Raw genomic sequence first — 24,779 nt, 5'->3', positions numbered from 1 at the left:
TTGACTATTTACTGAATTTAAAAGCATCCTACAGTTCTTGATTAGTTTCGACCTTATTGTAAAAGGCATTAAGGCCTTAATAGCCGCCTGGCTATCTGAGAAAATGGCTACGCGCTCGCTGTGACTACTACGTTATAAGAAACGGCAGCCTTCGGCTATAGCGAATACTTCTGTCTGGTAAACACTTACAAAATCGGGCAGATGAATTGATCTTTTTCCTCCCAAGGACTCAGAGTAAATACCTGCTCCAACTCCGTGTGCCATTTTGGAGCCATTGGTGTACATCTGATATATCCAGGTAAAGATATCAAGTTCCCCGTCCCAGTCCGCTCTCGACGGAAGAATGACCCCGAAAGGCCTGAGAAACTCTACTTCAGATCGTATGTAATTGGTAGCCAGTCTCAAATTATACTGCTATGTCCGATCTTTCTTTCTTTCCATATACCAAATTATCTGAATCTTATAGCCGATAGTGATGCGGTGCCTTACGTGAAGGTCTATAGAAGCATTTCATGTCACCGCGGACACCTCTGCGCGTGGCCTCTAAGGATTTGGATGAAAGTTGAAGAGATTGAAGGTCTAGGTGACATGAATATACGTGCAGCATATTTTGCCGATATGACTTAGGATTGCCTATTTACATGGGACTTAAATGTAAAAAAAACTTCATACATACCTTTCTTTAAAGTGCTGTATCTTGGAAACCTTTTAACGAAACTTAATGAAAAAAAGGTATTTCTTCCGTCTTATTATGGGTTTTAATTGCACATTTTATATGCTAATGTGCAACGTATAAAAAACAAAAAAACTTAAGTAAACATTTTTTTTGGATTTTTTTTATTATAGCATTTTTTTTACTTTTTATTTTTACATAAAAATATTGTCCATAAAGTCAACTTTAAGTATCCAAATGGGCGTAATGGGCTATTTAGGTGTATGGACTCTAGATCGTCTAACGCTTCAGCAATATGATAAATAGACATTGATATTTTATGAAATTGTAAATTTTTGAAAGAGGAAAGGTGTGTAAAAAACAAAAGCAATATAAATAAATCATATTAACTTTACTAAAGGTCTAAAATCATGAAAATCCCTTCAAGGAAATGGCAGAATTGAACTGTGTTGCAAGTTCACATGGGAAATCTGCCTGCGATGTGATTGGAGGAAATTTTAAGAAACTAGCAGATAGAGCAAGTCTTCATCTCCTAATGTTACAACAAATTCGTACACCCGAAGCCCTCTACCAATGGGGTGCTGTATGTTTCCAATGGGATGCCTGTAAAAAATAATTGCAACTAACTTTACAGTGGAATTTTTTCGACTATGACTACGTGCCAATTACTTTAATCCTAAGACTTTTTATTAAAACAAGGAAAAGGAAAGGTGTGTAAAAAAATAAACCTAATGAATAATGAAATTATGGCTAAAAACAACAACACGCTTTTATTACAATAAGAACTAAAAAGAAAAAAATTATTTATTGATTTAAAGATTCGTTAAATATGGATATGAAGTTCCCTAAATTGATGTTATTTAACCTTTTAAACTAGCTTAATATAGGATTAAAGTAATTGGCACGTAGTCATAGTCGAAATAAAGTCCACTGTAAAGTTAGTTGCAGTTATTTTTTTACAGCCATCCCATTGGAAACATACAGCACCCCAATGGTAGAGGGCTTCGGGTGAACGAATTTGTTGTAACGTCAGGAGTTGAAGACTTGCTCTAGCCGCTAGTCTCCTAAAATTTCCTCCAATCACGTCTTAAGCAGATTTCTCATGCGAACTTGCAATAAAGTTCAATTCTGACATTTCCTTAAAGGGATTTCATGATTTCAGACCTTTAGTAAAGTTAGTATAATTTATTTACATTGTTTTTGTTTTTTACACACCTTTCCTCTTTCAAAAATATACAACTTCATAAAATTTCAATGTCTATTTATCATATTGCTGGAGCGTTAGACGATCTAGAGTCCATATGCCTAAGTAGCCCATTACGCTCATTTGGGTACTAAAAGTTGACATTATAGACAATGTTTCTATTTAAAAATGAAAAATTTTAAAAAAGCTATAATCAGAAAGAAAAATTTTTAGTAAATTTTTTTTTGTTTTTCATACGTTGCACATTTATGTAAAAAATGTCCAATTAAAGCCCATAATAAGATAGAAGAAATACATTATTTTTCATTAAGTTTCGTTAAAGGGTTTCCAAGATACAGCACTTTAAAGAAAAATATGTATGACGTTTTCCTAAAATTTAAGTCCCGTGTAAATAGGCAACCCTACGTCATATCGGCAAAATATGCTGCACGTATATTCATGTCCCCTAGACCTTCAATCTCTTCAACTTTCATCCAAATCCTGAAAGTCGCACACCGAGGTGGTCGCGGTGACATGAAATGCCTCTATAGGAAATAGGTTTGTAATAACGTGATAGCATCAGTAGGGCAAGTTTTCATTGCCCCTTTGGTCCCAATGCATGCAGCCCTCTGAACTCTGCCTAGTTTCACATGATTATGCTGGTTCTTTAAGGCTGTCCACCATACCAGAGAGCCGTAGCATATGATCGGACGTACAACCGCTGTGTATATCCAGAGTACCAATTTTGTATTGAGATTGAGGAGTAGTGGGCGATGCTCGCTTTATTTACTCTCAACCCTATTCTGACACTCTTTCGTATTCGGATTTTGCCACGAATCGTAGAAATAGTATGCTGCAATCCGCATCGTATTTTCGAACTTTCGAAATTCGTAACAATGGCATGCCTAAAAACGAACGAGTAAGCTTTTTTGCGTAATTTTGTATGAAAACAATTCTGTGTCGGAGGCGAGATAAAAGATGTAAATCGATGTGTGTTTGCAGGAAATATTAGTGGTGTTCATTTAAACAGATAAATTTGCCTTTCGCAAATACGTATATTTTTATCCACTGCTTTATATAAACGAGCAAAAAAGAATCTTTCTTGCAATGATTTTCGGTTGTTGTCTCCAAACGCATAACCCGAATCCAAAAACTTTAACATACACGTGTAATCAAAGGATTAAAATTTTATTTAAAATAAATGTTTCAAATTTCCGACGACTAGCTTATTAATGAATTCGGTTTGCACTATGCACTTTTTTGCAAATTTGGGCGTGGGTTCTGCGCAAAAATACTGTGAATGGCGTAGCCGGAGTGATATGCACAAGGAGTGTTGTATACCTTTGACATGCGGAAGCCCCTCTTCTCCGGCAACGCAGAAAGGAGAATTTTACTTAGTAAGGGTTATAAACCCTAAGCGCGGCCGAAGGCAGAAGCAAGTGCAACAGGTGGTGGACATAACAAAGTGCATGTTTTCAATGGCTTGAAAGAAGCTAATATTGCATTAACTGGATTGAGGACAAGTTCTTCAGGCATAGGAGGAGTTCTGGCTTGCGGTTCAACAATTCAACCAGAAGCTGACATAGATGCACCCATGGTTACTATGCCCGACAGCTCCGCATATCTTTGTGAAATCATTCCCATAGCGCGCTCTTATTCCGCTGCTATAATTGCAAATGCAACAGAATCTATAGTTTCCTCCAAATATGTAAAATCAAACAATTTTNGAATTCGGTTTGCACTATGCACTTTTTTGCAAATTTGGGCGTGGGTTCTGCGCAAAAATACTGTGAATGGCGTAGCCGGAGTGATATGCACAAGGAGTGTTGTATACCTTTGACATGCGGAAGCCCCTCTTCTCCGGCAACGCAGAAAGGAGAATTTTACTTAGTAAGGGTTATAAACCCTAAGCGCGGCCGAAGGCAGAAGCAAGTGCAACAGGTGGTGGACATAACAAAGTGCATGTTTTCAATGGCTTGAAAGAAGCTAATATTGCATTAACTGGATTGAGGACAAGTTCTTCAGGCATAGGAGGAGTTCTGGCTTGCGGTTCAACAATTCAACCAGAAGCTGACATAGATGCACCCATGGTTACTATGCCCGACAGCTCCGCATATCTTTGTGAAATCATTCCCATAGCGCGCTCTTATTCCGCTGCTATAATTGCAAATGCAACAGAATCTATAGTTTCCTCCAAATATGTAAAATCAAACAATTTTACTATAAATAAGCACTTCATGAGTGTTTTTTAATTCCTTTCCCCTCCGTTTTCCTTCATTCAGCTATCTTCGAAAAACAACTGATAGCTGGCAATGCTGCACATGTTTCCGCAAGGGTTGCAGCATATGGATTTTTCGTTTTTCGTAGCGCAGCTACGAATTACGAATTACGAAAATTCGGGTTCTAGAATAAGGGGGTCTCTCTTTAATATTTAATTTCCAACTTAGCTTAGGATCCAGTATGACTCCCAGATACTTTGCTTGTTTAGATAATCGTAGGTTTTCTCCATTCAGCTTTGGTAACTCAAATCTAGGAATCTTAATCCTGGCCGTAACGAGCATTAATCCTGTTCACTCTAGGGGCACATTGCTCGGCCCATCGGTATAGCTCTACAAAGTTGCATCTCACCACAAATGGGAATAACTCGGTTATTAAAATCTATACATCGTCAGCGTAGGCCACTACTTTTACTACCCTTGGTTGAGCTTGAGCAATACTGAGTCGATGGTGCTAAGCCATAAAATAAGAGAGATCAATCCCCCTTGACGAGTGCCCCTACTAACGTTCCTCCAAGTTCAATCGCTCTGCTGCGAAGTAACGTAATTACCCGTGCGCTTATAGACTCCTCGACGCCGAGCTCGTCCAGGGATTTTTGGATAGCTTCTACCCGAACATTGTGAAAGGCTCCGTCTATGCAAAGGAAGGCTGTTAGAATATATTGCTTACAGTGGATCGTCCCCGTAAATATACATGCGGTGCTTCAGACATGCAATCGCCATGGAAAAATCCCCAGGTTTTGGAATGAACACCACTTTCACTCGCCTATATGACAGAGGGACGTAGTTAAGGGCTATGCGTCCGTTCAAAATTGAAAAAAGGCATGCCATGATAGCATCCTCCACACTTCGCAACATTATAGGGATGATACCATCTGATACAACCTGAGTGAGTCTTCCACAGACTGTGTAGGTACATCGTCTGCACTGTGGAGGAGTGATGGACAGGAGAAGTCCTTCGCCTATAGCCTACTCAGCCTGGCGGTTTCCTTTATACTCTCCAAGGTCTCGTAGTGGCTCTCCTAAGCTGCTTTTTTGAGCGTGTAATCTTACTTTTATACTTCTTATTTTCAGCATAATTGCTATTCGTACCTCATCATGGTCAGGCGGTGGGATATCGAGTACATCGTCATCGACTGTGGCCTCGGGTTCGTCTTCTCTACTACCTTCAGTGCTGCCATTCCATAGGGTGGAAAATTATTCCCTCGATAATTTAATTACATTGTGGGCATCGTGCACTAGGTCGCCATAGTTTTTGCAGGAACTCGCCCTGGTCTTGAAACCTTCCGTAAGTGCCGTACCTCTCCGCTAAAATGTTTCGGGGTTTTCCTGTCGGCCATCATATCAAGCTCTTCGCACTCCCGTATTTCGGCCCTTCCCTTCTTATTACGGCAAATGCGTATCGCCTCCCTCTTCAGTTCCCTATAATGGCCACCATGTCTCGCTTCGCCTCCGATCACAGCATGGCCCTATAGGCGGCATCCTTTTTCTCTTTTCTCTTCTCGGGCAGCGGCAGGAAATGAGCGGGGAGTGTGGTTCCACCTCCCGCATATGTCGGCTTGTTGAAGAGTGCTCTCTGAGAGCAGGTGTAAAAGTCGAGTGGCAAATACATTGGCGTTCTGCTGTGATTGCAGCTTTTTAATTTTGAGCTTTCCATGCGCTACTGGACGCCCATTTTTTGCTGCTCAGAGGCGGTACATATCTTATCAATTTGAGGGATCTCTTTATGCTTGAACCTAGACTAAATACTACCATGTTTCGGCCCGGTGAAGTCGATCAGTCTCAATCCGTTATCGGACGTTTCGCCGTGGAGGCTAAATTTCCGACGGTGGGGCCACCCTGTCATTGAAATTGCCAAGCAAGATAAAATAGATCTTTGGATTCTTCTTCCTTTTTCCGTTGGGTCGTCGCAAAGTGGGAAATATCGGAAGCAATTCTATCCGCGGCGCTAGAATAACCCTATGAGTATATTATTTATTTATTTTTTATTTACTTTTCTTTAAATATCTTTATCCTGATGAGATATTTTAATATTTGTATCAGAAGTTTTCTAGGTCAAATGAGACCTCATCAGCCGCGCATAAAAAAAAACAAAAACATCTCTCAATTCAAAGATAAAAAGCGAAAATTTTAGTGAAGGGGTTGATGAAACAATCAAATTATTCATGTGCCCCCTTGATTTTGGATTTTTTTTCATAGAGGCAATTTCTTTCTGAGGTAAGGCTGAGAATGCACTGCAGACTTCAAGTGAGCCCTTAAACCGAATAAGTCGGAGTGGCCCCATTGAAGTTAACTATCTTTCGGCCGTGACCCAAGGCTCCACTCGGATTGGTTACCGAATCTCGAACATGAGTTGTTCACGTTGTCCAGAGCGTGCGAACGAGGACACAAGAGTATTGTGGTTCGAGTATAGCCGTGCAACTGTAACTGCACACCCAGAAGAACGACTACATCCCATTGCACTTTTTGCAACGAAACTAAAGTAACAAGTTTTGCTTTATAAGAGTTCCAGTTTACAAATTAAAAATAACTGCAGAGAATGTGTTGTCACCAAAATTTAAAAAAATTGGCGTATAATGTTTTTTTTAACTTATCATAAATTCTTCATTATTGGCTGATAAAATTTAGTAACAGTACTTGAAAAATCAGAACTATTTATTTAAATTTGTATTTTTGTACCGATTGTCGCTCTTGAAAAAGTTAACCGGGTTTTCCAAAAAAACACATTGCCAAAATCTATTCACATCAAAAGTTTAGCTGGTCGGTTACTAGATACAAGAATTTAACTAAAAACGAAAATTCACAAGAACTACGCATGCAAGTCAACTAAAAAATATTTTCGGAAAAGGCTATAAAAACACCTATATATGGGTTCCGAATTATTATTCTTCAAATAATTTTGCCGTACTAAGCACTATTCTCAATAAATTAACCATACACTTTCTCTTTAATCGGAAAATATTTGACAAAGATTTCCACAAATTCAATTAAATGCTTATTTTAGGATACGTAGGTTATGTTAGGAAGGCGCGTATGAATTACTCGTACTTCCACTATGAGTGCCAGGAGGAGGCGTATCCTTCTAACCGAGGTTAATCCATTATCGGTATAAAGCCTTTCAAACAACTATTCCGGACGAAGCCGTGCGTGTTCGATATTTTCCCCTCAGCCATCACCTTCAATCTATTAGAAAACCGTGATCCAAAATGCTTGAGACGCCTTATCTGGAGAGCTGGGCATTGTCATAAGAGGTGGTGAATCGATTCCTCTCTCCTCATTAGCTTCTATATTACTATGTCCAGGAACCCAGCGGAAGGGAGTTTGACATGACTTAGAGAGGCCAGCATTGCACGACATATTTCGAACTGCTTTCGCTTTACTACCTTAGAGCCTGACGTTTTTAATGACGGTCCCTGACAGAGACTTACTATCCCGTATGAGACATGCCGCATTCTCTATGGCAAAGATCTTCGCCTGAACGACATTGCAGTTATCAGGCAAGCACCCTATTTGAAGGTCCTTGGAGTACAGACCCGAGCCGACTCCTTTTTCCATCTTTGAGCCATCGGTGTAGATGGAAATACCATCATTTACCGAAAGGAGGCCACCTTCCCATACTTCCTGGGTTAGAAAGTGTAAAAACTTGTAAAAAAAATTGTACAAACACAGGCCAGCATTGCACGACATATTTCGAACTGCTTTCGCTTTACTACCTTAGAGACTGACGTTTTTAATGACGGTCCCTGACAGAGACTTACTATCCCGTATGAGACATGCCGCATTCTCTATGGCAAAGATCTTCGCCTGAACGACATTGCAGTTATCAGGCAAGCACCCTATTTGAAGGTCCTTGGAGTACAGACCCGAGCCGACTCCTTTTTCCATCTTTGAGCCATCGGTGTAGATGGAAATACCATCATTTACCGAAAGGAGGCCACCTTCCCATACTTCCTGGGTTAGAAAGTGTAAAAACTTGTAAAAAAAATTGTACAAACACAGGCCAGCATTGCACGACATATTTCGAACTGCTTTCGCTTTACTACCTTAGAGACTGACGTTTTTAATGACGGTCCCTGACAGAGACTTACTATCCCGTATGAGACATGCCGCATTCTCTATGGCAAAGATCTTCGCCTGAACGACATTGCAGTTATCAGGCAAGCACCCTATTTGAAGGTCCTTGGAGTACAGACCCGAGCCGACTCCTTTTTCCATCTTTGAGCCATCGGTGTAGATGGAAATACCATCATTTACCGAAAGGAGGCCACCTTCCCATACTTCCTGGGTTAGAAAGTGTAAAAACTTGTAAAAAAAATTGTACAAACACAGGATGACGTGAGGTAATCAGTTTCGACATCTAAGTCGGCTTTGATCATGCTACGGGGTCCACTATTAATTACCTTCAAGACCGCTGCGTGCCACTTCTGCGGCTGCACTTGTTACGTAAAATATCATGTTGAGCCCTTATTGTGGGCGCTTCTCACGGCGCCTGATATACCGAGGCTTGCTTGCACTCTTCCGCTAAACAAGCGCTCCATAGGTTAGGGGACGTAAGAGGTACATCGTTACCTTAATTCACAAAGGCCTTAACCAATACTTTTTTGGAAAGTACATTATTCACAGATTTTTGTAGGATATATTGAAATACAACCTCAGTACAAATTTGAAATTGTTCGTACCAAAAAAAAACGGAGTAATGCCCCTTTTAAAATGACCTATCCGTATGCATGATTTTCTTTTTATAATGGTTTTCGCTTCTCCTGTAAAATAGAAAATTTTCTGGTTAGGGCCTTTGTGAATTAAGGTAACGGCATGAGCCACTTTAAATTCAAATTGGCAGGATGAAATTCATTCGAAGTGAATTCCAGGATCTGCCTGAATAATGACGAAAAACGGAGGCGTCTAAGCGGTTGCATGCCAAAAATATGTACATTACGCAATAATTCGCAAACAAGAACCGATTCCAAGAAACGAACGTACCAAGACGGTAGTAACAGCGTATCATGCACGTATTTACGGCATCACTAAAAAAGTTTATGCTTGCCATGTGAGAGAGAAACACAAAGTGACCGCTCATCAATCAACAACAAAATATTTGGCGCGGGAGGGGGATGAGAGAATGTGAGTGTGAAAATGTGCGTGCATAAGAAGTGTTCCATAATGTAAACAGTTACTTTGCATATTTTTGTCTTGTATTTTAACTAAGCATTGCTACCTTGAGTACACACCGTAGCCGAACTGTATACATACATTGCAACCAGTGTTGGCAGAATGTTAATCTGACTAACGATTAAAAATTAACGGTTAAATAGTGAATCTCTGTTAAACTCAGTGAGAGGGCAAGACCAGGATGAATGTATTTGCATAAAAATGTATTAAAGCAAAAATATTTTGGGTAGGCGTCGGGGCCATTGATAACCATCAGTTACCACCTCTGCATGGTTGTAAGTCATGCAGAGTCCCTAAGGCTTGAAGCGCTGTGGCTTTGCCGCTTAAACTCTGTAAGAGTTTTTGGGGGTGTGCGTCAAGCGGGAGTGTTGAGCACCGCTTATTTATTCAAATTAGAAAATTGGGTAGGCGCTGTGGCCAATGGTAGCTCTTGTACTACCTCTGTAAGCCGAAAGCCATACAGAACCCCGTGAGACAACTCCGGAAGAGTTGTGATGCGTCAAGCGGTAGTGTTGAGCATGATTTGGGGTGCCAGCAATTAAATACTTTAGTAGGCTTTGTTATGCGGCGGTTGAGAAGTGCATAAAAAATGCATACCCAATGAAGAACGAGCGAATTATTTTTAAACACAGTCATAGTAATTATTTTGGGTTTTACGCTTATAAAAAGCAAGTAATATAAAAACAAAATATTATAATTATTGTTATTAGTAATACATCAACTGCGAACTTTTACAACCCAGCGCACATGTTCTGAGGGATATTAAAACCTAGTTTGTAAAACGTCTGTTGGAATAGATCTTAATGAAAAGGCACACCAAATAGCTTAGATTGATGAGGAAAACCTACTTAGCCATACCCGATTAACTGACCTTGTGTGCAAAGGAAAATTCCAGCACAAATTAATTAATCACCAAACCTACTTAATCCAATTAAGGGTTAATGATCAAAAATTAATTTTTCTAATCGCGGTTACGATTAACTGTTTAATCAGATTAAAATTAATCATGATTAACTGCAATCGGATTGAATTTAATCAATTTAACTAATTGATTAAAAAATCAATCGATTAGTGCCAACCTTGATTGAAACTATACAAGTTAGCACCATAGGAATTCTATCCAAATACAATAACAAGAACGCTACGCCTCCGCGTTGTGTAAGTGCATTCGACATTTAATAAGAACGCTGTGTAGCCAAAAGTAGTCAACACAAATAACAATACTGCAGACTCAGCGTTGCATAAGCGGATTCAATATTTTAACCGAGTAAAATTAGTTCACACAGTTAAGCAGTTTTCTGCTAAGCCAACAACAACAACGACTTCGCATTTCGCCAGCACTAACTTTAAGCGGAAGTCGTGCCGACGTAATGTGAATGCGTTGTCGCCAACCTGAGTTGCCTCAATTTACATCGATAGCATTAAGCATAGCTTACCTTTGTATGTAGTACGTATTTAATTAAGAACGTATTTAATAAGTAAGTAAATAATAAAACAACAACTTTATTGTAGTATTGAATATAGCAAGTAAGTGAAAAATTGTATAAAAATGCAAAGTAAATGAACTCTGTAAGTTCATTTGACCATCCAAGGTGTTGTGTTTCAATTCGGTGGCTCGAGGCGATAAGTGGCGCCCGTGTGCGGTATAGTGAATAAAAAGTGCACTGAATATTATAAGCGAAGATCCTAAATTTATAATTATTTATCGGATCAAAAAAGTTAAAAACCGCAAAAGTTTTTAAATACAAACCAAAAACATAATCTGCGGGTAAAACGAAAATCGTGAAAAAAAAACGAAAGACACAACAATGTAAGTTTTAATCGCAAATTAAACCTGCGTATAAAACCAGCTTGAAGGCTAATAAGCATCGGCCATCGATCAACGGACGCTAAGGAATAGTGACGTCACCCGCCCCTGAGTAAGGACGTAAAAACCCTAAAACGGAATAAGCGGACCGCCCGAAGGATTCCAAGGATGAAAGCAGTGAACTTCATGTTATCGTAAGACTTAGATTCTTAAGCTATTTACTCGTATCAAACAATTTTGCCTATTATTCTGCTTAGCTTCATTAAAGATAATTAAAGCACTTCTAAATTAAAGATATTGTGAAATTTCACAGTTAGCAAATATTAAGCATGATATATTTTAATTAAAGTAATTAAATTAAAAATACTGTGAAATTTTGGACGTAAAAAATCTTTAGCAGAATATATTTTAATTAAAGTAATTAAAGTAAAAATACTGTGAAATTTTGGACGTAAAAAATCTTTAGCAAAATATATTTTAATTAAAGTAAAAATACTGTGAAATTTTGGACGTAAAAAATGTTTAACAGGATATATTTTATTTTTTAACTCAAAAAATGGAACAGATACAAGAGGAAATAACCCAACTCACAGGCGCTATAAATGCACAGATAGAGCAAATAAGAGTAATGAACAATAGGATAAACCAACTAGAAGCCAGGGCTAGTCCACACAATGAAAATAGTATTCAGGAAGCTCCTACCCGCTTAACGGAGGCGGACCTAAAAGATATAAGCAAGCTTCCAGACAGTGTAAAAAACCTGCAAACATTTGAGGGTGATCCTGTAAAGTACATGTCTTGGATTCACAGCGTTGAATCTATATTGCATGACTATGAGATAGTTAAAAATTGGCCAATATACAGGGCTATCTTGCGTCATATAAGACAAAAAACCAGGGGGCCTGCGGATACTGCCTTAGTTTTCTTATAATATATTCGATGACGTCTGGGGAAAAATCAAAACTTGTTTGTCCTTGCATTATGCAGACAAACGAGATTTGAGAACCCTAGAGCACGAATTAGGCTCCTAATCCCAAAGGAACTACAGCATAGAAAATTCTATGCAAGGATCTATCACCAGTTGTCCTTAATAATTAATAAAATAAAAGGCCAAGACTATTCTATTGAAACGAGTTCTACACTAGTAGAAACTTATAGAAATAGGGCCTTGGACGTTTTCATAGGCGGACTTACGGGTGAAGTATCCAGGATGCTAGTCATCCAAAGACCGCAGAACCTACCTGAGACGTATGCATCTTGTCTAGAAACTCAAAACCTTAACTTAACTTAAGGAATTATTAAATTTTCCGAAAAAGTCTGGGAACTTCAAACCAAGTGCAGAGCACAAAGTACCGGTCAAAGCAAAGGCAACCACAGACATCGAGAGAACTCAATTCTAGGGAAAAGAATCAGATTTATAATAAAAGTAACCAATCGCAAGACGCGCCTCCACCTAGGCCAACTCCGCCCAAACCTCCAGTTCCGATGGATGTGGATCCTGTTGAAAATACTTATGTATTTAAATATGTATTTGTATTTGTATATGTGCATATAAAATGCACTCATAAGCTTATTATACTTTATTTACCAGCTTCGCATAATTGTAATACTTATAAGCATATTCTTGATACATTAAACAGTCAGTCCACTCATAAACCTCAAACCGTCGTGTTCTTTATTCTCTCTCTACATGGTAGCAGAGCAAGGTTACTGCTGTAGTGTCGGGTGTCGGAATTAAATAAATAAAATAAAAATCAAAAGTGCAAAATCTGCTGTAATAATAAAAATAAAATAACGCTTCAAGTAAACTTTGAATTAATATACATATACATATATATAAAATTTATAAGTGAAATTATAAGTTAAAATGGAAAAGGGTTTTGAAGTAGAGAAACTCAAAGGCCAGGAAAATTTCCACAACTGGTGTTTCGCAATAAAAAATATATTAGCATTCAAAGGTCTGCATAAGTGTATAACCGATCCTGTCACAGAAACAAACGCTGAGAAATTAACTAATTGCAAAGCCCTGTTAGCTCTAAGCGTAGCGCCATCGCTGTACGTTCACATATCCAGATGTGAAACAGCGCTAGAAATATGGCAGAAACTAAAAAATCTGTATGAGGACAAAGGCTTAACAAGAAAAATTGGGTTATTAAGAGGCCTGATCTCTTGCAGATTAGAAGACTGCGAGAACATGCAATCATACATTGATAGAATTAAAGATAATTCTAATAAATTAAATGAAATTGGTTTTGAGATAAATGAGGATTGGCTGACGGCGATAGTATTGGCTGGTTTAACTGATGCATATAAACCATTTATAATGGGAATTGAAGCATCAGACTCACAAATAAAATCAGAAACAATAATCGCTAAACTGTTGGACTCTGATACCAACACAACCACAAAAAGTGATGCATTTCTTAGTAAAAAAAGGTACGAAAATAAGCAAAAATACTTACAAAAGAAAAAATGCACAACTTGTGGAAAGAAACATGCAGGGGAATGTCACTACAAGAAAAATAATGCACAAAATGGCACAGCAAAAAATGCATTCACAGCGTTATTAACGAAAAGAAATAACGACGACTGGTATCTAGACAGTGGTGCATCGTCTCATATGACACCAAACGATAATTTGCTCACTAGCAAAAAAAATTCACTCGTTGACAAAATAATGTCAGCAAATGGAACAGCTATGACAGTAAGTTGCGTTGGCAAAACATCACTGAATATCAACGGGCAAGAAATTGTAGTTAACGAAATTCTACACGTGCCCGATTTATCAGTAAACCTTCTGTCAGCTGCAAAAATAGTGAGTCAGGGGAATGTAATAAAATTCGATGCAACAGGCTGTACAATACTTAACAAAAACAAAGAAGTAATTGTACAGTGCAAAGCGGAAAATGGTGTTTACAAACTGAAGGGAATCCAAGCAAAATGCTTGTTATCAAAACAAACAAATAACAACGCAATGCTATGGCACAGGCGACTTGGACACATAAATTTTCAAAGTTTAAAGAAAATGCGTGACGGCGCTGTTTCTGGTATTGATTTCAATGACGACGATCATGAAATAAAAAATTGTCAGATATGTCCCAAAGGCAAACAAACAAGAATTCCGTTTAAACAAAGTAACTCAAAAACAACAAAGCTACTCGAACTAATACATTCTGATCTATGTGGACCTATGGAAACGCAATCTATAGGACACGCCAAATATGTATTAACATTCATAGATGATTTCTCCCGAAAATTATTCGTTTACTTTCTCAAGTCAAAATCAGAAGTTTTCAATAACTTTAAAAATTTCAAAACATACATTGAACGCCAAACTGGATCTAAAATCAAAACAATACGGACGGACAATGGTGGTGAATATTGTTCAACTGAATTCGACAAATACTGTAAAGAGAATGGTATCAAGCATCAATTAAGTAATGCATATACTCCTCAGCAGAATGGAATTGCCGAAAGAATGAACCGAAGCTTAATTGAAAAAGCTAAATGTCTCCTGTTTGATGCAAATCTTCAAAAATGTTATTGGGCAGAAGCAACAAATATGGCAGCCTACTTAATCAACAAAAGTATTTGTTCGTCGCATGGAAAAATTCCTGATGAAATATTCTATAAAAAAAAAATAGACATATCTAACCTGAAATTGTTTGGTTGTGAAGCAATGGTTCACATAAACAAAGAAAAACGTAAAAAATGGGATCCTAAATCCAAGAAAATGTTTTTCGTGGGCTATGATGACGACATTAAAGGTTTTCGCTGTATTGATCCAATAACAAAGAAACTGGTTATAAGTCGAGATGTAATATTCTACGAAAAACCTCAACCAAAGTCGACCTTAAAAATCTATAACGACGAAGTGAGGGAAATAAAGAGAAGCGATGAAGACACATTTGAAGAAGTTAGCATAAAACCTGATGAATCGAACGAAGACGTACAAAGTGTTGCGGAAGATGACACCATGATAGAATCACCGAATCAAACCCAAAATGATCCAGATTATGTTCCTGAACAAAGTATTGATGAATCTGAAGAAGAAAGAAGAGTCACACGATCTAAAGCTAAGGTATCTGTACCATCTTTTCAATTTATGCTTTTGCATTTCTTTCACAGCCATTAACAGTATCAGAAGCTATAAACGGTGAAAAAGCGAAAGAATGGGAAGATGCAATGAATGAAGAAATGGAATCACATAGATCAAATAACACCTGGTCGTTGATGAAACTACCAGATGGAAGAAAGCCTATAAAAGCAAAATGGGTCTTTAAAGTAAAACAAGATGAGGTCGGTAAAGCTGTAAAATATAAAGCACGACTTGTTGCAAAAGGCTGTGCACAAAAATACGGCATCGATTATGATGAAACATTCTCGCCGGTGGTTAGATACACATCAATAAGGTTTTTAGTGGCTTTAGCAGTAAAAAACGGCTATAAAATCCATCAAATGGATGTAGTGACTGCGTTTCTTCAAGGTGATCTTAAAGAAACAATATACATGGAACAACCAGAAGGTTACAATGATGGCACTAACAAGGTATGTAAGCTAAACAAAGCTGTTTACGGACTGAAACAAGCCGGAAGACAGTGGAACTTAAAGCTCGATTCAGCATTAAAAGAATTCGGGTTACAAAGGTGTAAAACTGATCCATGCATTTACTATGATAAAGAATTGAATCTGATAATTGCAATATACGTCGATGATTTCCTTATACTCTACAAAGGTAGTAATAACCTAGAAAAACTAATGCAGTACCTTAACAAAAAATTCAAAATGAAAGATTTGGGATCTGCTCAAAGTTGTCTTGGAATACGTATCACGCAGAGCAAAAATTGCGACGAAATTACACTAGATCAATCGTCATATATAAATGAAATTCTTGAACGTTTTGGTATGCAGGATTGTAAGCCAGTGGGCACACCATGTGAAGTAAGTCAAAAATTGACTGAAAAATGCATCACTGAGAAAAATGATCTGACGGGGAAAATACCATACCAAGAAGCTGTGGGCAGCCTTTTATATTTAACACAAGGAACTAGACCGGATATAGCATTTGCAGTAAATAATGTAAGCCGGTTTAACTTAAAACACTCAAATGAGCATTGGCAAGCTGTGAAAAGAATATTTCGATATTTAAAAGGCACAATTGATTTCAAACTAAGCTATCGAAAAACTGATGATGTCAACTTGGCAGCATTTAGTGACGCTGATTGGGCAGCAGAAATCGACGGCAGAAGATCGTGTTCCGGCTATGTATTAAAAATGTCCAATGCTGCTATAAGTTGGTGCAGCAAACGGCAACCAATAGTTGCTTTATCAAGCACAGAAGCAGAATACATCGCATTGTCTTCAACAGTACGAGAAATAATATGGATGAAAATGTTAGCCAAAGAAGTTGATAAAAACTTGGTTGAAACTACTAAAGTTTTTTGTGACAACCAAAGTACTATCAAATTAGGCTCGAGCGAAGCATACAGACCAAGGACGAAACACATTGATATCAGATATCACCATATACGTGAAAAAATCGATGAAGGTTCAATCAAATTGGAGTTTCTTGGCACTCAACAAATGGCAGCTGATTCGTTAACAAAAGCAGTCAGCAGAGAAAAAACAAAATTTTGCGCTGAACAAATGGGCTTAAGCTCATAATAAAATAAGACAATAATTAACATTTATAATAATTATTGTTTTACTCACAGTTATCCAATATTATACAACATGGGAGGCTGGTTTTCATCGGAGCAGCAGAAATCCAACAACAATGGAGAAGTACAGAACAATATCAATATTAGTGAACCTGTTCCAATACACAACCAAGAAATCTTGATTATGTTAGGGATTATTTGCATTCTAAAAATAATAGAATTTCTATACTTTTTATATCGATTACATTATCGTAAAGTTAAAAGACAGTATCAAACTCAAAAAGTATAATACACTGTAAAACAAAATCTTGCTAAAACCCAAAAAAAACAAAACTGTAGTATAAAATTAACTTAAAAAAAAAACATCAAAAATATTGTAAAAAAATTTTTATTTTAAATATGAATAATAATTTTGTAAACAATAAGTGAGGGTGTTGAAAATACTTATGTATTTAAATATGTATTTGTATTTGTATATGTGCATATAAAATGCACTCATAAGCTTATTATACTTTATTTACCAGCTTCGCATAATTGTAATACTTATAAGCATATTCTTGATACATTAAACAGTCAGTCCACTCATAAACCTCAAACCGTCGTGTTCTTTATTCTCTCTCTACAGATCCATCACTCCACTCGCGGAAGGTAAATTATATAAACAGGCCAAGTGACCCTGTAGCAAGACCCTCCGCTCATCGAATATTCCGAAAAAGCAGCAGAAGCTTTTCAAAATAGGAACGGAGAGTGATGACACCGATGAAGACCAGGAAAATGAGAATTCCAATTTTATGGACGAAGTCCTTCAATTTCTAATGGATACCAGAGCTAACAAAAATGTTGTGTCTGAAGCAATTGCCAAAAATATTAGTATGCCCTTTAAAGTGCAGTCCGCCGGGGGAAAAATAGAAATTACCCATCAAATTCAAGGCAAATTTGTTAAAAGTATAGGAATTGAAACACAATTTGCCTTCTTTAAAATCCTTCGATGGCATTATCGGCGACGATACTCTTAGGGAGTCGGAAGCCATAATTGATAGGAAACGCGGCATTCTGCACGTAGCTGATGCTAAAATTAAGCTAAAAGCAAAAATATCTAAGGAATTGAGTAATTATCCGAAGTACATCAAATAGTGATAACGAAATTCTAGAAATTTTAGGACAATATTCTGACATTTTTGGACCAGTATCGGACAAAGATATCGTTACAACTAACGTTCGCGCCGAGATTAGAACAAATACGGACGAACCAATTTATACAAAATCTTACCCGTATCGTACAAACCTCAGAGCTGAGGTATACAGACAAATAACAGAACTGCTGGAAAACGGAATAATACGACCGTCGAAAAGCCCCTACAACTCACCTTTGTGGATAGTGCCAAAAAAGGCCGGAACATCTGGGGAAAAACGATATAGAGTTGTTATTGACTTGTAACTATTCCCGATGCCTACCCTATTCCCGATATCAATAACACGCTAGCTAGTCTAGGCGAGAGTAAGTATTTCACCACTCTCCACCTTACATCCGGATTTCACCAAATCAGGATGACGGAAAAGGACATTGAGAAAACCGCGTCCTCGACAGCCAACGCCAAGTACGAATTTACGAGACTGCCGTTTGGTTTGAAAGTTGCTCCTTCCATCTTCCAAAGAATGATCAATGACATCCTCAAACCGCTGCTTGGGAAATCGTGCTACGTTTATATTGATGACATCATAATAATAGGTAGGGACAGGGAAGAACATTTGAAGAATTTGGAGGATGTATTTTCACTCCTGCAGAAGGCGGGCTTAAGGTTAATTTTGAAAAATCCAAATTTCTTAAAAAAGAGGTAGAATTTTTGGGCCATATTATAACACAAAAGGGTATTCTGTCAGACCCAGAAAAATATCTGTCATTAGAAAATTTTCTGTTCCAAAAAATCTCAAGGAACTAAAAAGCTTTCTTGGCCTAGCCTCATGCTATAGAAGGTTTATCAAAGACTTTGCAAAAGTGGCAAAGCCGCTTACAAATCTAACCAGAGGCAAAAATACACAAATAAAAGCAAGCAAATCAAAAAAAGTAGACATCTCACTGACGGGAGAAAGTCTTAATTCCTTCAATGACCTCAAGCAACTACTTGTCTTCGGAAGTCCTGGCATTCCCAGACTTTAGTAAATAATTTATATTAACCACAGATGCTTCAAATGCCGCTATCGGAGAAGTTCTTTCCCAAGGCGAAATGGGAAAAGACCGACCGATCACTTATATTTCCAGATCTTTAAATAAGACAGAAGAAAATTATTCGACAATTGAGAAGGAAATGCTAGCGATTGTTTGGGCTCTCGACAAATTAAGAACCTATCTGTACGGAGCAAAGGACATTAAAATCCTCACGGACCACCAACCCTTAACGTTTGCGTTGAGCAACAGCAACAATAATGCCAAACTTAAACGGTGGAAGGCCCGTATAGAGGAATATAATTACAAACTTTTTTATAAACCAGGGAAGACCAATGTTGTCGCAGACGCGCTCTCCCGGCTTCCCATGGAAATTAACTCATTGACGTCATCAACATCTAATTCACAACGCAGCGCAGAAGAGGACAACACTGATTTGATTCCTCATTGCGAGGCTCCAATAAACGTATTTAAATGCCAAATAATTATTTCTGAAGGTCAGGAGTTAGAACGGCACAAAGAACCACATCCAAATTATCATCGACACTACATAGCAAAAACAAAGCTTAACAAAGAAATTATAAAAAGCATTTTGAGAAATAACCTTAACCCGAATATAGTGAATGGAGTCAAAATCCAGGAAAAATATATCGCTTTATTGCAGGAAGTCTTTAAGGAATATTTCTCAAAATTTAAAATTAGAATCACCCAAAGGTTAGTAAGCGACGTTTCTAGCGATGAAGATAAGTACAGGATTATTAAAGAGGAGCACAAATGGGCTCATCGGAACGGGAGAGAAAACAAGGAGCAAATATTAGAGCAGTATTATTTTCCCCAGATGACCAAGCTTATAAAAAATTCCACAAAGACTTGCGAAATCTGCGGCTCTAATAAATACGACCGCCATCCACAAAGGCCTGCGTTACAAGCAACGCCTATCCCTTCATACCCCACGGAAATACTGTCATTGATATAATGGAAATGGCAGGTGAAACGTTTATAACATGTGTGGATAAATTCTCGAAATTTGCCAAATTTTTCCGAATAGAAAACAAGTCGGTACTGCATATTTGAGATAAATAAATAAAACTTCTCCACTATTTTTCCGTTCCTAAACTGCTAGTAATGGACAACGAAGGCAGTTTTGTCAGTCCGATAGCACTTAATTACTTAGAAAGTTTAGGGATGGAAATTTATTTAGCACCACCTCAAAAGAGCGAAGTGAATGGTGCTATTGAACGTGTTCACTCCACAATTATTGAAATTGTTAGGTGTCTTCAATCGGAGTATCCCGACTGCTCACTGAAGGAGATTATTAACATTGCCGTCGATAGATACAACAATACGGTACATTCGGTTACAAAGAAGAAGCCCGTCGACATTTTTTTTGGAAGAACGCAAAGGATAAATTATCAGGATCTAACAAATTTAAGAGATTTAGTAAATGTCGACCTTCGGAACGAAATAGCTAGGAAACAGAAGAATATGTTGAAAAATCACAATAGGAAAAGGTCAAAGCCAAAAAGCTACGAACCAGGGGAAATTGTCCTAAAGAAAGACAAGCAAATCAAAAATAAAACAAAAGCCATTTTATTTAATAAGTTCGGGATAATTAAAGATGAAATTTCTAAAATCGTAATGGCGACTCAGCTATCCAAACAGGAATTGTTCATTCACAACTCTTAAGTAAAGCAGATATCGCGAATGTCCTTTCACAAACTGGGACATTACAATTCAAAACCGAACTTCAAGCACTTGAGTACGCTGAACCCTCAATAGTTATCAAAATTTTGCTCCTTCTATACGTAATTTCATTACCCAAAACTGAAGATACTCTACGAACCAGGGGAAATTGTCCTAAAGAAAGACAAGCAAATCAAAAATAAAACAAAAGCCATTTTATTTAATAAGTTCGGGATAATTAAAGATGAAATTTCTAAAATCGTAATGGCGACTCAGCTATCCAAACAGGAATTGTTCATTCACAACTCTTAAGTAAAGCAGATATCGCGAATGTCCTTTCACAAACTGGGACATTACAATTCAAAACCGAACTTCAAGCACTTGAGTACGCTGAACCCTCAATAGTTATCAAAATTTCGCTCCTTCTATACGTAATTTCATTACCCAAAACTGAAGATACTCTATTTAACAATATTATTATTCGTTCAACTATATAAAAACAACAAGAGAATTTACTTAGAATATTCCAACCTTTTTACATTACAGAAAGAGCAATATGGTGTCATCGGAAATTGCATATTAATGGACGAAACCACAATTTGTAAAAAAACCCAGCTTCAAAAATTAGAAAAGACACATTGCATTACACAAATTCTGAGCGGAGAAAGGGCAACGTGCGATTACCAATACGAAAATAAGGCCATAGTAGAATTAATCACAGAAGGAACACTTTTTGTTTCGAATTTTATGGGAAGCCTTAGTTACGATACAAAACTCCTCAAACTAAATGGTACCCTTATTATAAATTTCTTTAACGAAACTGTAACTCTAAACGATGCTACTTACACAAACTGGCAAACTAGCTCTTACCAAGTCTTGCCTCCAATACTGCAAAACAACCTAACTGAGAACGAAATTAAATTAGATCTGAATTACCTGCACCAACTTCATTTAACCAATGTGAAAAGATTAGAATACATGTCGTCAGGAAATAGCATTTCAATTGGTACAAGCCTTGCAGCCATTCTTATTGCAATAGTTCTATAAATCGCCCTGTATACCATCCTCAGGCCAAAAAACAGGAAATCATTTTTCATTCCGCCAGTAATAGATCATCCACAAATCGCAGTAAAACAATAAAATCTTATCAGCGAGACGCTGATGCTTAAGAAGGGGGGAGTTAGCACCATAGGAATTCTACCCAAATACAATAACAAAAACGCTACGCTTCAGCGTTGCGTAAGTGCATTCGACATTTAATAAGAACGTTGCGTAGCCAAAAGTAGCCAACACAAATAACAATACTGCATACTCAGCGTTGCATAAGCACATTCAATATTTTAACCGAGTAAAATTAGTTCACAAAGTTAAGCAGATTTCTGCTAATCCAACAACAACAACGACTTCGCATTTCGCCAGCACTAACTTTAAGCGGAAGTCGTGCCGACGTAATGTGAATCCGTTGCCGCCAACCTGAGTTGCCTCAATTTGCATCGTTAGCATTAAGCATAGCTTACCTTTGCATGTAGTACGTATTTAATTAAGAACGTATTTAATAAGTAAGTAAATAATAAAACAACAACTTTATTGTAGTATTGTATATAGCAAGTAAGTGAAAATTGTACAAAAATGCAAAGTAAATAAACTCTGTAAGTTCATTTGACCATCCGACGCGTTGTGTTTCAATTCGGTGGCTCGAGGCGATAAGTTACATACCTATATTCGAAATAAGCAAGCCATAAATATAGGCGTTATTGCCTTTTGTTTTTGAAAAAAAAAAAAAACCTTTTTTGTTGATCTTTGTACTTGAACCGATAGGCTTCGATTTTGACATTAACAGATTTTGGCACTGTGGATAGTTGCGAAGTTCTCCCAACTTACGCCAACTTTGTATTCATTTTTAAAACCCTAAAGACTCAGGTGCCAGGTCCGCATAATCTTCCTCATGTTACTACCCGTATTGTTAAGCTAAGGGAGGGCGGGACCAGGTTTATAATTGGGATCAAGCTGGAGGTAGGGATTACCATATATATGGCTTATAGGCGTGCATCAAGTCAACAACTCACTTCATAAGCCTGGTGAGAGAGAGATGTGAGGGCAGATGCAGCTGTAGCGCTAGATGTGACCCTTTTACTATTTATTTATTGCGCACTCTATTAATGGAGTCATGCTCTAGCTGCCGTAAGCAGCCGTACAACGTGCGAGGATTTATTTAGTCAATGGCGTGAAGCAACGTGTACATCAAGCTGGGTTAGCGTTGACCATCGTTGGGAATGCCCCAGCGGCTTATTATTTCAATAAGTTCCGCGAGGAGATATTTGAGAATTGCATGGTTATGAACATTTACGCACGACCTTTTAAACACAAGTGCGTGTGTGTATTCGCTGCGCTTGGTTTTGTGCGGGAAATTAATAAGTAGCTTAAACACGTAATACTACAGGCTTTAAAGCGTGGGTAATAGATTTCATTATTATCAAAACATCACTTCCTTTATTCAAAAGTAAAAAAAAATAACAATCCATTCGATTTTCTATTGTTGTTGGTAATCATAAAAATAAAAACTCAAATAAGCATGGATACATATCAATCATTTGCTGGACGAACGCCATAATTAAACAAATTAAATATGCGGGAAAAGCGGCCTTTCAGTTTTTAGTCGTTTTTCTCCTTGTACCAAAATAAATATACAAATTTAATAGTAATATCTAGGGCTCGGAATCTCATACATTAAAAAATCGACACTCAAATAATAATATGCACTCAAAAGTCAGAAATAAGTAAAATATGCAATTAAAAATATTTTCATAATATTTTATTGCCGGTACAAAAATAAATAACAAATGTATTTTAACAAGAAAATAACGAAAACAATTCACTTCAAAATACAATACATATTTATGGATAAAATTAGTTTATAATCAAGCAGTTAGATACAATCTTGTGTAAATAAACAGTTGAGAAAGTTTGCCATTTTGATTCCACATCTCGTGCAACCTATAGCCATTTGGCGGCTTTAATGAGTTTCAGTACGTCATACAGAGAAAGGCAGCTTCACTCTAAAACATTCTGCAGGAATGGCTTGCCAGAGTCATCGCAACTACTATACCAAAGGACTCTTTCTTAAGAGAGCTTTGGTCTAAGTGGGTCGTAGGGCACCCAGAACTGCCGGGTAATCCTGTACGATCCTGTAGGCTTCCATCTCTGCTTAGCCTTGGAGTGATAGACTTCGGTAATTGTTACTTTTATCTCCCTGTGCGAAGCGCGTGGGACACATTCAGTGCGCAGCCGCTCCTTGCAAGTTCGTCCGCTGCCACGTTTCCGTAAATGGCCCCATGTGCCAGGAACCATATTAGGTTAATTTCGTATTGATCAGAGATATAGCTCTCTCCTACAGTCTTCCACTAGTTGAGATCTAACAGAGGTAGAAGAGTAGAAGAGAGTACCTAAATGGCCGCTTGGCTATCCGAGAAGATATTCAGATGAATATTTAAGAAAAAATTATACATACAAATTGTACATAAAAAAATATGCAAAAACCACATGCATTTATTGTAAAATTTACCAAAATATGCGCAATAAATATGCAAAAATAGGTATTTTTTGCAAAATACGCGAAATCATGCATTTACTGTGAAATATGCAAAAATATTCACTAACGATTGAATGCCACTTTAAAGAAAATTGCATGATTCGTAAAGATAACTTAACCATTTCGATATTAACATGCCCAATAAATACATGCATTTGCATGAGATTCCGAGCCCTAGTAATATCTAATCCTGAGAACAAATTTGATTACCGACTTTGGTCAAAGAATGACTGATTAGTATTATAATTGTGAAGCAAAGTAGATCATTTCCTAAATTGCAAGAAAGACAAAATATCTTTTTAACCGACTTCAAAAAAAGGAGGAGGTTATCAATTCGTCGGATTTTTTTTTTCATATTTTTTATGTACGTTACCTGATAACTTTGGACCACGTGAATCGATTTCGATAGTTCGTGTTTTCGGAAAGGTGCTACCTCAAAGGTGGTCCCATACTAATTTGGTTTAGATTTGGTCTTCATTGGATCATGAAGAAATGAACGGTACTCCTAAATTGTTATATGAGAACTGAAGTCGGTTGTGGTTTGTGCTTAAAAATTACTTGTTATGAGAATATGT

General features: G+C 37.4%; 1 protein-coding gene across 19 annotated transcripts in view; it reads right to left on the bottom strand.

Moving 5' to 3' along the window:
• shot (dystonin-like protein short stop) overlaps window positions 1-24,779 on the bottom strand; it is an 852,754-nt gene that overhangs the window by 127,278 nt on the left and 700,697 nt on the right. The window lies entirely within an intron of this gene.

This window comes from Rhagoletis zephyria, unplaced genomic scaffold (genome assembly GCF_001687245.7).
Source record: "Rhagoletis zephyria isolate East Lansing unplaced genomic scaffold, Rhagoletis_zephyria_1.1 Rzeph_scaffold_00007, whole genome shotgun sequence".
NCBI classification, from domain to species: Eukaryota; Metazoa; Arthropoda; class Insecta; order Diptera; family Tephritidae; genus Rhagoletis; species Rhagoletis zephyria.
The sequence above is the reverse complement of the archived record's forward strand: the minus strand, read 5'-3'. Positions and strand labels throughout refer to the sequence as shown.